This window comes from Odocoileus virginianus, chromosome 10 (genome assembly GCF_023699985.2).
Source record: "Odocoileus virginianus isolate 20LAN1187 ecotype Illinois chromosome 10, Ovbor_1.2, whole genome shotgun sequence".
NCBI lineage: Eukaryota > Metazoa > Chordata > Mammalia > Artiodactyla > Cervidae > Odocoileus > Odocoileus virginianus.
In genome coordinates, this window is record NC_069683.1 from 22,286,644 (window position 1) to 22,302,907 (window position 16,264).

Genomic DNA, 16,264 nt, shown 5'->3' on the forward strand with positions numbered 1-16,264 from the left:
GCGCTCTGATGCTCTTGATTGGGTAAGTTCATGCACTGGACCTGGGGCAGGGCCAAATGGCTCTGCTTATTAAAAATAGTGAGGAACTGGCAGTCCAGTGGTTAAGACTCCAAACTCCCAATGCAGGTGGCCTGGGTTTGATCCCTGGCCATGTAACTAGATCCTGCGTGCCAAAAGTAAGACCCGGTGCAGCAAAAAAAAAAAAAGTGAGGAATTTTAAGTTCCTAAGAGACAGAGAGAACAAGCCTGGAAGCTGGTGTGGGGAAAAGGGCACCAACAGAAAACCTTAAAGCGGAGCCAAGAACGGAGTCTGGAGGAAAGAAATCCTGAGGCAGAAGTGGGTGTGGCAGTGGTGAGTGTGTGTGTGTGCGTGCGTGCACTCAACGTACACTCCCATCCCCTTCACAAACCTCACCAGGATGCTGTCAGTAAGGTCCACCTTGCTCGCAGATGTGTGAGGAGATTTTTGTTAGGGTAACTTAGGCACCAAGAGCCGGATTACTGCAAAGCAAAACCAGAGACAGCTCATATGATGCAAGAACCCCAGCCCAAGGTGCCAACTGACACCCATCCAGGTTACAACAGGCATCTACAGGGGGCGCATTTCAGTTCCCTCTTGCCAGCTACCCCATTCAACTATACTCTTTGGTACTGCATTAAGTACTCCTTAGTGCCAGGCAACAGATAAGGGGGGAAAAAAGACTCTTAGAGGGTGTTTGAGACTAAACTTCTATACTACTTACTAGGAAAACTTACTACTCTGTGTGTGTGTGTGTTTGTGTTGCTTAGCCGTGTCCTACTCTTCGCAACCCCATAGACTGCAGCCCACCAGGCCCCTCCATCCACAGGATTCTCCAGGCAAGAACACTGGAGTGGGTTGCAATTTCCTTCTCCAAACGGAACTATAGAAAGAAAGAAAGTGAGGTCGCTCAGTCATGTCCGACTCTTTGCGACCTCGCGGACTGTAGCCTACCAGGCTCCGCCATCCATGGAATTTTCCAGGCAAGAGTACTGGAGTGGGATAACTCATCCACCCCTCACAATTACAGAAGAGAAATTGAGGCATAGAAAAGTTAAGCAACTGGGTCCGCATCACACAGCAGCTATGAAGAAACATGGCTGGGACTTGAACTCAAGACACTCCAGCTTCAGAGCCCAGGATCTGAACAAATACTAAACCACCCAGAACATGCTGCCTGGAGTACAGTGCCTAGAGAACTCAGCAGGGCCCTCTAGCCTCCGATATCTGGTTCCTGAGTTGACAGTATCCAGACTCCAGCTCGTATTCTTCCTCAGGTGGATTTAACGTGCAGTGAGGGTAAGGTCACTGATGCTTGGCTGTTGCTGGGCCCCTATTCTGAGGTGTTCATTAAAAAAAAAGACCCTAGGGATGGGATGAGACTCGCAAGCCAGGTGTCCAGAGCCCAGGCTCCTCCCCACGCTGAGAACAGTCTTCTCCGTCTGATTACACCTGCAGGGAGGACTTGTCTGTCCTTGGCTCATCTGCTGCTTCAAAAGGAGGCAGAGACAGCCTGCAGCCACACAGCAATGCAAAACATGTCTCTCACCAGAACCCGGGGACCAGCACAAAACCATTTCTGATGTATTCAATGTTTCTGAAACCCAAAGCACACTTAACTCTTAAACACTGGTATGGCTTAAAACTTCTGTCACAAAAATGGGATCTTAAAAACATTAACAATTTTAAGAGTGGGAAATCCCCAACATCACGACTTACCCTGGCTTTACTTTTTCTCCCATCCCTCCCCCATCAAGACTAGATCACCACAGATAAGATGCCACGTGAGTGTCTCATTGGGGTGAACCGGGGAGCTTTTGTTTCTTTCCCTGAGACTGAAAGAAGACGGAGGACGGATTAACTGGTGCAGCTGAGAAGTGGGATGAGGGTTCTCCTTTTAAGGGGAACCATTAAGTTTTAGAGTCATTTTCACAGTAACATTAAGCCATTTACCTAGCAATTATGCAGGGAATAAATACTGATAGAGTGTTGCGTGAGCACAGCTGCACGCCAGCATCTGGAGCTGCCTCTGGAATCCTAGAGGGCACATCTGCCAGCAGAGAGGCTCCTCCGGAGAGCGCCTCGGAGGCTGGATGGGAAACGCAGCTGCAGTATCAGCCAGTGCGGTCAGGAAGGGGTGGGCTGTCCTGACCACGCGAGAAACCCTAGACTTCGTTCTGTATTCTATAGAGAGTCAGGATCTGCGCTCCTGGCCACACACACACACACACACACACACACACAAAATGACTGCACTGGTAAAAAATAAACTCCCAAAGCAATTGAGCATCTGTAATGGGCCAGGAGGGCTTCCCAGGTGGCTCAGAGGTAAAGAATCTGCCTGCCAATGGAGCAGACTTTGATCCCTGGGTCGGGAAAATCCCCTGGAAGAGGAAATTTCAACCCACTCCAGTATTCTTGCCTGGGAAATCCCATGGACAGAGGAGCCTGGTGGGCTACAGTCCAGGGGGTCACAAAGAGTCAGACACCACTTGGGGCGCACACACCACCACTACCACCACCAAAGGGCCAGGCACTGTCCCCTGCACCCTGTGTGTGAGGCTTCCTAACAGTGAGGGCGCTGCTTGTATTATTCCTGTTTAATGAGGGAGGGCAGGATCGAGGGAGGACTTAGGTACTCAAGCCTAAGTATCTAGCAGCACCAAGACTTGAGCATGGGTATATTCTGATGTTGGAGCCCATGCTCCTAACCATCACCCTGTATTAACTCCCAAGTAGGTGATCATATAGAGCTGTGCCAACAGATTCTGCAGCACTCTGGCTGGTTTGACCCTAGCAGTCGTTTTTCAGAGTACCTACTCTGTGTCAAGGGGCTTACCAGGTGTGACCAATGCAAGGGACTTAAGAGAAGTGGGTTCGATCCCTGGGTTGGGAAGATCCCCTGGAGGAGCGCGTGGCAACCCACTCCATTATTCTTGCCTGGAGAATCCCATGGACAGAGGAGCCTGGGGGGGCCACAGTCCACAGGGACTCAAAGAATTGGACTTGACTGAGCGACGGCACACGTGCACTCGGTATCCGACACATCCAGCGGACTGAACTGTAGGGAGCACGTCAACGGGAGAATCAGCAGATGGAGGTGTTCTCCACTGCAGGCAGAGCACCCACCCCGAACATTCTTCACCTGTACCTTCTCATATTGCCCCGCCTACCCTTTCCCTTCTCCCTTTCCCAAAGTGATGAGAAGAAGCAGTCAGATGACTTATGATGAGGGGCAAAGCAACTATATCCTCCCCTCTTTGAGTCATTCTCCAGATCTCTAGATATCAGTTCAGTTCACAGTTCAGTTCAGTTGCTCAGTTGTGTCCGACTCTTTGTGACCCCATGGACTACAGCACACCAGGCTTCCCCAGCCATCGCCAACTCCCGGAGTTTGCTCAAACTCATGTCCATTGAGTCTGTGATGCCATCCAGCCATCTCCTCCTCTGTTGCCCTCTTCTCCTCCTGCCTTCAATCTTTCCCAACATCAGGGTCTTTTCCAATGTGTCAGTTCTCATCAGGTGGCCAAAGTATTGGAGTTTCAGTTTCAGCATCAGTTCTTGGACAGCATCATGAATATTTAGAACTGATTTCCTATAGGATTGACTGGTTTGATCTCCTTGCAGTCCAAGGGACTCTCAAAAGTCTTCTCCAATACCACAGTTCAAAAGCATCAATTCTCAGTGTGAGAGAGTCCAACTCTCTCATCCATAATGACTACTGTATTTATCTCTAGACATATCCAGGTATGATTTTATGTACATGTTTCAATATTCAGTGAAATGTGTCCCCTCACCCAGGTCCTACCCACCCTGTTTCCATCCCCTAATTCTACTGATTTGCATTTTCTTGTGTTTCCTTCTAAATTTGCACAAACATATGTAAGATACTACAAACAGTAGTTATTAATCCTTCTCACTCCTGCTCATTTTCTTGGTGCTCTAGCCCTGTGAATAGTCAGAGAGAGCATCTTCATTCTTTTCTATAGCTGCATACTATTCCATTTACAGATGAGTCATACTTACTTGAGTTTCCTCCTATTAAAAGACATTCTGATGTTCTCTCTATTTTTCTGTTCATAAATGGACACTTTGACTCCTTGTGTCTAGATCTCAATTCTTTATAACTCCATGAAAAATAAGGAGGCTGATGGCCATCTCCAAATTTCAAAGAACCACCACTACAAAGTATCAGAGCAAAGAATCAAAACGCATTCAGGAAAAGCCCCACTCTAAGAAGAACTTTCTATGCCAGGAGAGACTGCCATGTCCACCTTTCCCCAAATATTCCATTTCCAGACTTCCCTGGTCATCCAGGGGTTAAGACTCTGCCTGCCAGTGCAGGGGACATGAGTTTGATCCCCAGTCCCGGAAGATCCCACATGATGTGTAGCATCTAGCCCGTGTGCCACAACTACTGGAGCCTGAGCTCTGGAGCCCACGCTTCTCAATAAGAGAAGCCACCTCAATGAGAAGCCTGTGCATGGCAACTAGAGAAAGCCCACTCATAGCAATGAAGACTCAGCACAGCCCAAAATAACTAATTTTTAAAAATTCCATTTCCCTTCAGCTCAGGAAAAAATCTGACATCTTGAATTACGCGATCTATACATAAAGCAGTTTTTAACTATAATTGGTGGGGGATGGTTATTGAGATAATGTAACATTCAGCCCAGTCTAGCCTACCAACTCAGGAGGAGTCCAAGCCTGGAGGTCTTTCCTTTGCCTCTCTGGCTGGGCCCATTAGGGGCTGAGCAATTGTCCTCTCCATGAAGACATTCACTTCCCCAGCGCCGCCCCCCGACCGCCCCATCCAAGCCAGAGAGGTGTGCCTGCATTTGTGAAAATGTCACATCAGTGCTGGATTTGTCACCAAGAAATGATACATGTTTCTTCTCTTACCCCTTTCAGATCTTTACTAAAAACAACAGTCACACCTTAGATTGGGACCAGCACTAAAATAATGAGAATTAGGACAATCTGCTTGCCTTTCGGTTTGTCCTAACACCCTCACCTTTTCTAAACTCGGTCACTGCATTCTACCTCCTCCCTCCTCCCTCCTCCCACCTGTAGCTGATGCTGTTGGTTCCCTGCCCACATTCTCTTAGGTACCATTTCAGGGTACAGTGGCCTGGCTTTCAGTGACTGGCATCTGCATCTCTTTGCCTAAGGGCTTTCTCCAGCTACCAGTGGCCATTCTGCCCATATGCAAGGCAGACTGGAAGGGCTCAGGAATTAATGCCCAGTGCTCTTTCCCTTACATTCTACTATATTTGAGCACTGATGATGAAACACTTGGTGTAGCAATTTCTTGGCCATGAAGAGTGTTTCAGTGAGAATGGGTCAGAGAACACTTCATAAAAAAGTTCTTAGAATTTGGGCTGTTTCAAGAAATTCACCAAAACATCTCCAGTTCATCCCCTCCCTGAGTTATATTTAACACATGCTGTTCCAGGGGCTGCTCTGATGGGATGTGGTCTCATATCTTGTCCTACAAGTCCCTCACACCATCCACACCCTTTGGGCAATACTTGAAAATATCATCTGTGGGAGTCCCCTATTCCTGCAACACTGCTGCAAAACAAAAACTAGTGACTTATAAAGTCAAGCATTTATTTTTCTTATTCACAGGTCTGCAGATTGGCTATGGTGATGCTACTTCAGTCTGGGTTTGGGTCTGTTCCATATGACTAATCCTGGGATCCAGAGACCAAGGGCTCTGGCTGCCCAAGGCATGCTCTTCTCATGGTGGTTACAAGGGAAGCCACACAAGGCAAGCGTTATTTAAAGGCTCTGCAGGAGTCACAGACACTCACATTCCATTCGCTGAAGCAGGTCGGTGGCCAAGGCCACAGTCAGTGGTGTAAGAAGCATACAAGGTCCCAGATTGCAAGGGAGATGAGTGAAGCTCTGCTGAATAACACTTCAATCGATCACATCAGCTACAAGTGTGATTTCCAGGGAGGGAGGGAGGTCAAGTACATCTTCCCAAAGCCTCTGAATCTACAAACTGATACTGTCCTGTCACTCAAGTCAGTCCTATAAGCTGCCAAGAGGCGACGATCTCAAAGGGACCTTTCTTGAGAGATCCCCGGGGATGTGAAATGGCATTCTCCCAGATTAGAGATCCTCAAGATGGAAAGTATCTAGTTGATCTGGGATAGTTTAAAAACCTACCATTTTACTTCTCATGATCTGCCCTAAGTCAAGCTTTCAAACTTCCCTTTAGAAAGGACGGGACCTGAGGAGAGGGAAGAGGCAGATGTGGGTGGTTTATATGCTTCACCCTCAATAATCAATGTCTAGCAATAAAGGTCCTGGCCAAGATACAGAATGGTGCAGTAGCCAGGAATAGCTACTCCTGAGTTTGACAACACACATTTGAATCTCTTCTTATGCTGGATACTAATTGTCTTCCCCACCCAACTCCTCAACTTCTATTTCCCCTTCTGTCTCCCAAGGAGAATCCTCATTTTCTTCATGGAACTGCCCTCCTCAGGGAACAATGACCCACCTCCAACACAAACCTCAGCCTAATTGGCTGGGAGTAGTTCTGTTCCCTTTACCAGTGACTGGTTCAAGAATAGGTAAGTGACCCAGGAGGGGCTGATAAGATAAACACCGTGGCTGCTGGAAGAGTTTGCTGGAGGGAAAATATTCCATCACTGTAAGGAGAAAGCCCTAGAAAGAAACCAACTCTTTCTCCTTTTTCTGAACTTTGTTATGTCTAGATGTCACTACTAGAGTCCTCTAACTTCCCAAAGATGAAAACAACTGAAAGATGGCAGAGCAGAGAGATGGAAAGAACAAACGTCCTGAGGATATCATTGAACTGCTGAATCAACCTCGCCTGAAGCTTGTCTTAACCGCGACCTTGCTTTTCAGTGAGGTCATGAAAGATCCTGGTTCCTGACTCTTTGACTCACAGCTAAGCCATCTTCAGCAGTGTCTTCCCAGTCACTGACTACCACTGTGTCTTTGGGCCAGTCGCTTAATTTCTCTAACTCCACTTTTGCACCAGAAGCTATTGCCAGGATTAAAAGACAATGAGTATGAAGCATTTGAGAATTTGCAGTGTCTGGTGTCTAGTAAGGATGCAAATGACTCCCAGACATGATTTTTATTATAGGGCTTTGGGCACCATCAAGAAAGTGCAGGCCTGGGCTAAAAGTCTAACTTATATACTTCTCTGTTTACAGTTGTCGCCCTCTGGCTGTTCCTTCTAGAAAGTTACTAAAAACTACCCCCCAAAACCTGTTTTTATATTGGACTGAGAAGTATAAGGTCTCCTACCCTAATCTCTGAAGCCTGTGTGATATAAAAGCCCCATGGTGAAGAGTACAAGGGGGATGTGTTTATGTCTTATTTTTTAAACACTACATAATTAATACATGGTTTTTTTAATATGAAAAAATGCAGATAAACAATAAGAGAAAAAGAAAAGAAAATTCACTTATGATCCTAACACCCAAAGGAAAACACTCTGAATACTATGTACGTGTTCTTCCAGACTTCTTAGTTGGGGGCATCTTTGAAAAGAGGAAGAAGAGAGAAAAAACAGGCATCCTTGTATGCTACTTCTGAGGGTGAATTGGTGATGACCTTTTGGAGGGAAACTTTGTACAGTCTTTGGAAATTTAAAAAAAAATATTTTTTTAATGCATCAACACTTTGGTTCCTCTTGAGAGTCCTTTGGACAGCAAGGAGATCAAATCAGTCAATCCTAAAGGAAATCAACCCTGAATATTCATTGAAAGGACTGATGATGAAACTAAAGCTTCAATACTTTGGCCACCTGATGCGAAGAACTGATTCACTGAAAGAGACCCTGATGCTGGGAAAGATTGAAGGCGGGAGGAGAAGGGGACGACAGAAGATGAGATGAGATGGTTGGATGGCATCACCAACTCGATGGACATGAGTTTGAGCAAGCTCTAGGAGTTGGTGATGGACTGGGAAGCCTAGCATGCTGCAGTCCATGGGGTCGCCAAGAGTCAGACATGACTGAGTGACTGAACTGAAGTTTGGCTCAACAATTTTGCCTTTAGAATCCGATCTCTAGAACAACAGCAAGAGGTGTGGATTATTGGATAGAACTTGCAGAATGCCAGGTACTGTTCTCCACATTTTTGTGCCATCTCAGTTAATGCTCACTACCCACGGGGGAGATATTACATTTTTTATAACAGCTCAATTGAGATACATTTCACATACCATACAATTTGTGTACAATTAATGTTTTTTTTAGCATATTCATCAAGTTGTGTAACCATCACCACAATTTTAGAATATTTTGTTGTTGTTAGTGTTCAGTTGCTAGGTCTTATCCAACTCTTTGTGGCCCCATGGACTGCAGCACACCAGGCTTCTCTGTCCTCCACTGTCTCCTGGAGTTTGCTCAAATCCATGAACATTTTAATCATCTCTAAAAGAAAGCCTCCTTGGTAGTCATTTCTCTTTTCTGCAACCCCTTAACCCTTGGCAACCACCAATCTCCTTTCTGTGTCTATGGATTTGTCTATTCTGGACATTTCATAGAAATGAAATCATACAATACATGGTCTTTTGTAATTGGCTTCTTTCAGTTAGCATAATATTTTCAAGATTCAGCTACAAGCTACAGCTTGTATCAGAACTTACATCTTGTTAATGCCAAATAATATTCCATTGTATAGTTACATGGTATTCTGTTTATCTGCTTATCAGCTGATGGGCATTGGAGCTGTTTCTACCTTTTTACTAATATGAATAATGCTGCTGTGAACATTTATGTACAAGTTTTTGTGTGGACTTGTGTCTTCATTTATCCCAGGTATATACATTGGAGTAGAACTGTTGAATCATAGAGCAATTCTACGTTTAACCTTTTGAGGAGCTGCCAAACATTTTTCTAAAGTGGCTGCATCATTTTACATTCCCACCAGCAGTGCACAAGGGTTCCAATTTCTTTGTATCCTTGCCAACCAACACTTATTATCTGTCTTTTTGATTACAGACATCTGAGTAGATGTGAAGTGGCATTTCATTGTGGTTATTTTGTGTTTCCTTGATGAGTAGAGGGAGGTACAATTATTATGTTTATTTCATACGTGAAGAAACTGAGTCAGAGAGAGGTTAATTAAGTACCCCTGGTTACTTAGTAAGTGTACAGACTCTTGTGAACACAACAGTATATGCAGAAGACAGCTTGCTGCAGTACTTTGAAAAAAAAAATCAGAACACCAGTAGGGGTTTATCCCTACAGAAGACCATTTTCCAGTTTTCAAAGAATGAGGAAGGCCCATTTATGTGTACATGAAATGAACTCCAAGGCACATTGTTAGTGAAAAAGTGAGAAAGCCAGTTGCAGGATCATGTGTACAAAATGAACCTACAGATAGAGTCATTGATACAGTTATGGATATACATGATATAGCTATAGATTAGAAGGTTATACACTAAACTCACTAGGATGCGAGCTCCAGGAGGCCAGGGATCTTTTCATTTTGTGTGCTGCTGTATCAGCAGCAGGCTTCCCTGATGGCTCAGGTCAGCTCAGTTCAGGCGCTCAGTCATGTCCAACTCTTTGCGACCCCAGGAATCGCAGCACGCCAAGCCACCCTGTCCATCACCAACTCGCGGGGTCTACTCAAACCCATGTCCATCAAGTCGGTGATGCCATCCAACCGTCTCATCCTATGTCGTCCCCTTCTCCTCCTGCCCCCAATCCCTCCCAGCATCAGTGTCTTCCAATGAGTCAACTCTTCGCATGAGGTGGCCAAAGTATTGGAGTTTTAGCTTCAGCATCAGTCCTTCCAATGAACACCCAGGACTGATCTCAGTGGTAAAGAATTCGCCTGCAATGCAGGAGACACAGGAGATGCAGGTTCAATCCCTGGGTTGGGAAGAACCTTTGGGGGAGGAAATGACAATCTACTCCAGTATTCTTGCTTGGGAAATCCCATGGACAGAGGAGCCTGGTGGGCTACAGTCCAGAGGGTCACAAAAGAGTTGGACATGACTTAGCAACTGAGCAGGCACACATATCACCGATACCCAGAACTGGATGTGTAGCACATAGTAGGAGCAAAATAAATATTTGCTGTTAAATGGGCAATTCCTTTGGAGAGAGGATTGGAAAGCAGGAATATATACAGAAGAGCTCATGCTTCATTCTACAGAGCCATGTCCTCTGTGAGTGAATCCATGCAAGTTGTATCATTTTTGACACACAAAAATAACCTGGATAAATACAGGTAGCAATGCAGGAATGATCTCTGCTTCCTGTAACTTGACATGCCAAAGGCTCTCCTAATACTCCACATTTAGGTCAAAGAGGAAAATGGACATGTCTAATGAAGCTGCTGTGTTTATTAATATTAATGAATAAAAACTGTTTGGATGGCTTAAAAAAAAAAAAAAAAAACCAACACCTGGAATTCTTGGGGCCTTTAGCAAGAGAAAAACAAGGCCCTCAAGAGAATTGGTATGGAAATGATACACAGCCTCAGTGTCTTCCTGGGACACATGAGGACCTTCCTGGCATCGCCCCCCACTTCAAGTACATACAGCTCCCTCCCAGTGGGGCTCCATCTCTGGGGCTGATCACTGGCCGGGGAGACAGGCTGGCTCCAGCCCTGCTGGCTACCCCAGTCTGATCAATAAGTTGTTCTTTCAGTTAACAGGAATCCAGTGTCAAGATACCAGCAATGAATCTTGTTTTCATGCCTGAAAAGATCTTTAAAATCAATAAGCATTAGAAGGACACAGCCAAATATTTTCCTTTCTATTGTTTTTCAATATTTGTTTAATTTGTCATCCCTGATGAGCCCTCTGAGGAGGCCCAAAGACCAAGGGCTGCTGGTAAAACAGCACAAGTGTTCACATCACATTATGCAAGGGTAACCACCTTGGAAGACAATTAGGAGACATTTGCAGTTGGGAGCCGGTTAGGAAAGGGACCAGGGGCTGTGGCCTGTTCTGGTATACCTAGGGTACAGGGCTGACCTACAGACTGCAATAGTCACAGGTGACAAAATTCAAACAGTGAAAATGTTGAGTTGCACCAAAAATGATGGTTAGCAGGGGCTGGAGGATTTCAAATTGTGGTACTGGAGAAGACTCTTGAGAGTCCCTTGGACAGCAAGGAGATCAAACCAGTCAATCCTAAAGGAAGTCAATCCTAAAGGAAACCAACCCTGGATATTCATTGGAAGGACTGAAGCTGAAGCTCCAATACTTTGGCCGCCTGATTCGAAGAGCTGACTCATTGAAAAAGACCCTGATGCTGGGAAGGACTGAGGGCAGGAGGAGAAGGGAGCGACAGAGGATTAGGTGGTTGAATGACATCATCGACACAATGAACATGAGTTTGAGCAAACTCAGGAAGATGGTGAAGGACAGGGAAGCCTCGAGTGCTGCAGTCCCTGGGGTTGCAAAGAGCCAGACATGACTTAGCAGCTGAACAACCACAACAGCAGAGGCCGGGGCAAGAGAAACCTGAGCGGATGTATAGCAGGTGCTCCGCACAGATGAAGGAGGCATTAGGGATTTACTGACGCCCTCTCCATTTATGATGAGGAGGACATCTCTTCTCTGACCATGGGACGTTCTCTGACTATGTGCCGTACTCAGGCCAAGAGGGGGCAGTGGGGTAGGGTCTGGCCCCCATCTTGGACTCTTCCTTGAGAAATGAAGTATTTCCTGCCATCTCAGTAAACAGAGGATGTCACGGTCATCAGCAATCATATTCACCACTAATAGTGAGCTGGTGAGGCCCAACGGAACTCAGGAAGGAAAGAATACCTGCTATCTGGAGAATCCCAGGGACGGGGGAGCCTGGTGGGCTGCCGTCTATGGGGTCGCACAGAGTCAGACACGACTGAAGTGACTTAGCAGGAGCAGCAGCAGCCATCAGGTCCTTGCTCCTCCAGGCTCCTCCCTATCTGTGACCTTGGGCAGGTTACTGAACCTGGCCATGCCTGTTTGCCTCATCTCTAAAATAGGCTAATTTTGTAGGCTCCTGGGAAAGGCACAGTGAGGATTAAGTGAACTAATCTAGATCAAGTGCTTAGAACTTCAGTGGTTGCCAGATGATAATGGCTCAATACTCATTAGAGGCATCTTTCTGAAACACAACCTCCTTGCTTACACCCAGATCAGGACAAAATTCAAGCCCTCCTACCCAGCCCACAACTCTACAGGACCAGCTTACCTTTCCCGTCTCACCTCTTGGTGACTCTCTGCTTCTCACTCTATACTCACATTTAATGTCCTTTTGTTCCTCTAGCAAAACAGATTACCAGGCCTTCATGCACAAAACAGACTACCATGCCATCACCTCTGCCTGGAACCTTCTCCCATCAGTTCTTCCCCAACCCCCGGCTTACGGACAATGCATCTCTCAGGTCTTGGATGATGTTTTCTTTGGGAAGCTTCTCTCACCTATCAGATCCAAGTAGGAGCCCTTCTTTATGTTTCCACTGTATCTTACTTCCCATTAATGCCCTTGCTACACTGTATATTAAAATTTTTATTATGAAAAGTCAAACCCAAAAGAACAGTACAATACTACAGTGAACTCTCATATACTCCCAACTATTGATAATGTTTCCCATACTTGCTTTGTCTCTAAATATGTGTGTGTGTGTATGCAGGTGGTGGTGGTGTTTAGTTGCTCAGTTGTGTCTGACTCTTTTTTGACCTCATGGACTGCAGACCACCAGGCTCCTCTGTCCATGGGATTTTCCAGGCAAGAATATTGGAGTGAGTTGCCATGCCCTCCTCCAAGGGATCTTCCCAACCCAGGGATCGAGCCCAGCTCTCCTGTTTCCAAGCACATTACAGGCAGTGTGACCTTTCAACTCAAAACATTTCAGCTTGCATCTCCAAAAGAGAAAAAATAAAAGTTAAGGGTTATTTTCCAATCTAAACTATAACACCCTAATAGCACCTACAAAAAATGAATCATTCTCTAATAATGGAATACTTGATCTGTATCCAAACTTCCCCAATCCCTCCCTAATTTCCTTTTCTGTCTTTCTGCAAGATTGCGTTTGAATTGCTCTTTTCCTTGAGCTGCGGCTCTAAGAGGAATGGAATGTGTCACTTTGCTCCCCTCACCCCAGCACTCAGCCCTCCTTGGTAGGAATTTTTTGTAAGAATAACCTCCATGTCCCACCTCTTCCTGCATCAACATGCCAGAACCCGGACCCCCTGCACAGGGAGCCCAGAGTCTCAACCACTGGACCACCAGGGAAGTCCTTGTATAGGTCCTTTTATGACAATCACCAGGGAGAGTGGAGAAAGAAGCTGAGAACAACGGATGTGGCTGAATTATGCACCCCCAAATTTATATGTTGAAGCCCTGTGCCCAACCTTGAAACAACTGTATTTGCTGATGGGGCTTTAAAGTGATGATTAAGTCAAAAAGAGGCATGTAGCACGGGCCCCAGTCCAGTCTTTACAAGAGGGATTTGGACACACACAGTGATAGCAGGGTGCACATACACAGAGAAAAGGCCATGGGAGGACACGGCGAGAAGACGCTGTCTGTAAGCCACAGAGAAAGCCTCAGGAGAAAAAAGCCCTGCGTACACCTTGATTTCTGCCCCCCAGCCCCCAGAACTGTGACGAAATACATTTCTGTTGTTTAAGCCACCTACTCTGTGCTATTTGTTTTGGCAACCCTAGCTGACTAAGACAGAAACTGCTCGGAGGCTGGGGGACTCAGGAAAGAGTCTTAGGCACCTGCTTCAAGGGATTGGCAGTTTACAAATGCCCAAAGTTAAGGAAGTAGGGTGTTCTCTGTAGTATCCACAACATCAAATGAAGAGACAAAGAAGCAGGTTTAACACCCACCAGGCCCAGCCAGTGGGGGAGGAAGATTAGTCTCCATTTGGATGCAATATTGGAGGTCTAGGTTATTGCACAGACCTCGAAGTATCAGCTACTGAGCTGAAGCAGTGTTGGAACTAGAAAGGTAATCAGAAGAATGAGGCCGTGGACTTCCCTAGTAGTCCAGTGGTTAACAGACTTTATCTCCCAGTGCAAAGGGTGTGGGTTCAATCCCTGGTCTGGAATCTAAGATCCCACAAGCCTCTTGGCCAAAAAACTGGAACATAAAACAGAAACAATTTTGTAACAAATGCAGTAAAGACTTAAAAAAAAAAAATAGAAAGGCCCATCATAACATCTAGCAACAAAAAATATTTTTTTTTTTAAAAAGAGGAAGTCAGGGAGATGCCCTAATTTTTATCCCATGGCAAGGAAAGAGTAGGGCAGCACACACACACACACAAATTAGAGGCAGCAATAGACACAAATAAAGCTGGCTTCCTGAATATACCTGCTGAGTTCTGCTTATTTAAAATCTGTTCCCTTACTTAGCCTGTTACTGGCCAAGTGAGCAATGGCATTCGTTGAGCAATTACTATCATTCCAAATTCCTTCCCTGTCACCATTGGGCAATTCCATCTTCCTTGAACTCGGCAAAAGCTAAGGAACAACAGGCACATCGCTGAAGAGCTTCTGCAGTCCTGGAGCTGACAACTCAAATGCTGATGTTCTACAAAGCCAGGATCAGAACACCACCCTCCATAACTCGTGATCCAGAGAAGGAGACTAGCTCCCATCCAGCCAAAGGGTAAGGCAGGCCTCAGATTCACACAAGGCTCCAAAGAAAACTGAGTTCAAATCCTGACCCTGCCACCTGACAACTGTGTGACCCTGGGCAAGATACTTAATGTCTCTGTACTTCCATCTCCTTGTCTATAAAATGGAGATGATAGAAGTACCCATCCTATAGAGTTTATGTGGAATAAATAGAGTTTATTATATGGAATAAATGAGGAAACAGATACAAAACATTTATAACCTTGCCTGACACAGTAGTTAGCATTACACATAGTTACATCTAGCTAGTATTATAGGTCAGTGCCCCTCAAAGTGAAAGCTTACAGTAACCTTGGTTTTCTGTAAAGGGCATTAGACAAGAAGCGTGGTGATGCAAGCACAGATTCTAGAACCAGACTGCCCGGGTCTGAATCAAGCAAGAATGTAAAGCACATGCTGTAACTCTTCATTCTAATTGCTAGCAATGCTGTCAGATACCTATAGTCATATATATGTACACATATGCAATACACAGAGTAAGAGCTTAATTGTGGCAGCTATCGTTAGAGAACTAGTCTTCTCAACAAACCCACAGAGCCCCTGAAGTTGCTGGTCACCCAGAGACACCAGAGGCATCGGGTGGGGGTCTGACTGCAGAACTTGACCTCAGCCGCTTTGGCTTCTTTGCCTACCAGCAGACAGTGGCTCTCAACCAGCAGGGTGTCTTGAACTCAGAAACCCACCCTCCTGGGGCTGGACACTCAGCTGTCACCTCCAGCCCCCATTCCACGCCAGAAGCTCTCAGCCGCTTCTGTGTTACCTGTCTGCTCGCTTCCTCCAGGGCAGGGGAGGTTACCACAGCCCTTCGGCCTCCCGAGAAGATGACATTTCGATGCGGCCCAGCTGTCCCCGGGCCTGACCGTCCACTCGGTTTCCACTGCCCTGGGCCCTGAGGACTGGCAGAGGAACAGGCGGAAAAGATAAAAAGCTGACAACCCCCTGCAGGAAATAATTGTTCAGCTGATTCCAGAACTGAAAAACACAAGTGTAACGTCGGAGAAAGGAGAGCAAAGTGCCATTCAAGGCCATTGTTACAGCCTCCTCTCTGTGTATGGAGGAAACAAAGAGGCCCTGTGTGTGTGAGGACAATGCCGTGTGTCCCCAGCCCCTGCTGTTACTCCTGGGGACGGGAGGACGGGAAACGAGGCCACAGTACCCTCCTGGGCCTGGCGCGCTGTGGACTCCGCTGATCACTGCCCCCAGCCTGGTCAGAGATGGGAAAGCAACTTCAGACTCCCAGCCCATGGTGCCCTGTAGTGGGGGGCAGGGGACACCCGTCAGGAGTGACCGATCGGGTCCAGGCTAGTCTTCCAGGCATGGTGAATTGCCAAGTGACCCTTCCTCTCCCTCTCCTCTTCTCTCACCAGTTTTCAGAGGCTCACCACAAGTTAGAGCTGAAAAGAATCACAGCTATCTTGTCTTCAAACACTCCAACTCTCGGCTCTCATGAGGGGGCATCCGGCCCGGACCGTCGCCTGGCTGTGTACCACGTCAGCTGCCGTTGGCGAGGCCAGATGAATCCTGATGTAAGAGCATCCCTGGGATCCCCTCAAAGACCAGACACTCTGTTGTGAGCAAGCTCACAAAATGAGG

General features: G+C 46.3%; 1 protein-coding gene across 8 annotated transcripts in view; it reads right to left on the reverse strand.

Moving 5' to 3' along the window:
* The window catches only part of PRR5L (proline rich 5 like), a 160,501-nt gene extending 144,808 nt beyond the window's left edge, over positions 1 to 15,693 (reverse strand). For 4 of the 8 annotated variants that reach the window (XM_020904975.2, XM_070473163.1, XM_070473164.1 and 1 more), the window contains exon 1: positions 15,432 to 15,685. The gene's annotated coding sequence lies outside the window, so the exon portion shown is untranslated. Of the gene's footprint in view, positions 1 to 15,431 lie in introns of all 8 variants that reach the window. The other 4 variants (XM_020904977.2, XM_070473172.1, XM_070473173.1 and 1 more) reach the window with 3 other exon arrangements.
* Between the last annotated feature and the right edge of the window lie 571 nt (positions 15,694 to 16,264).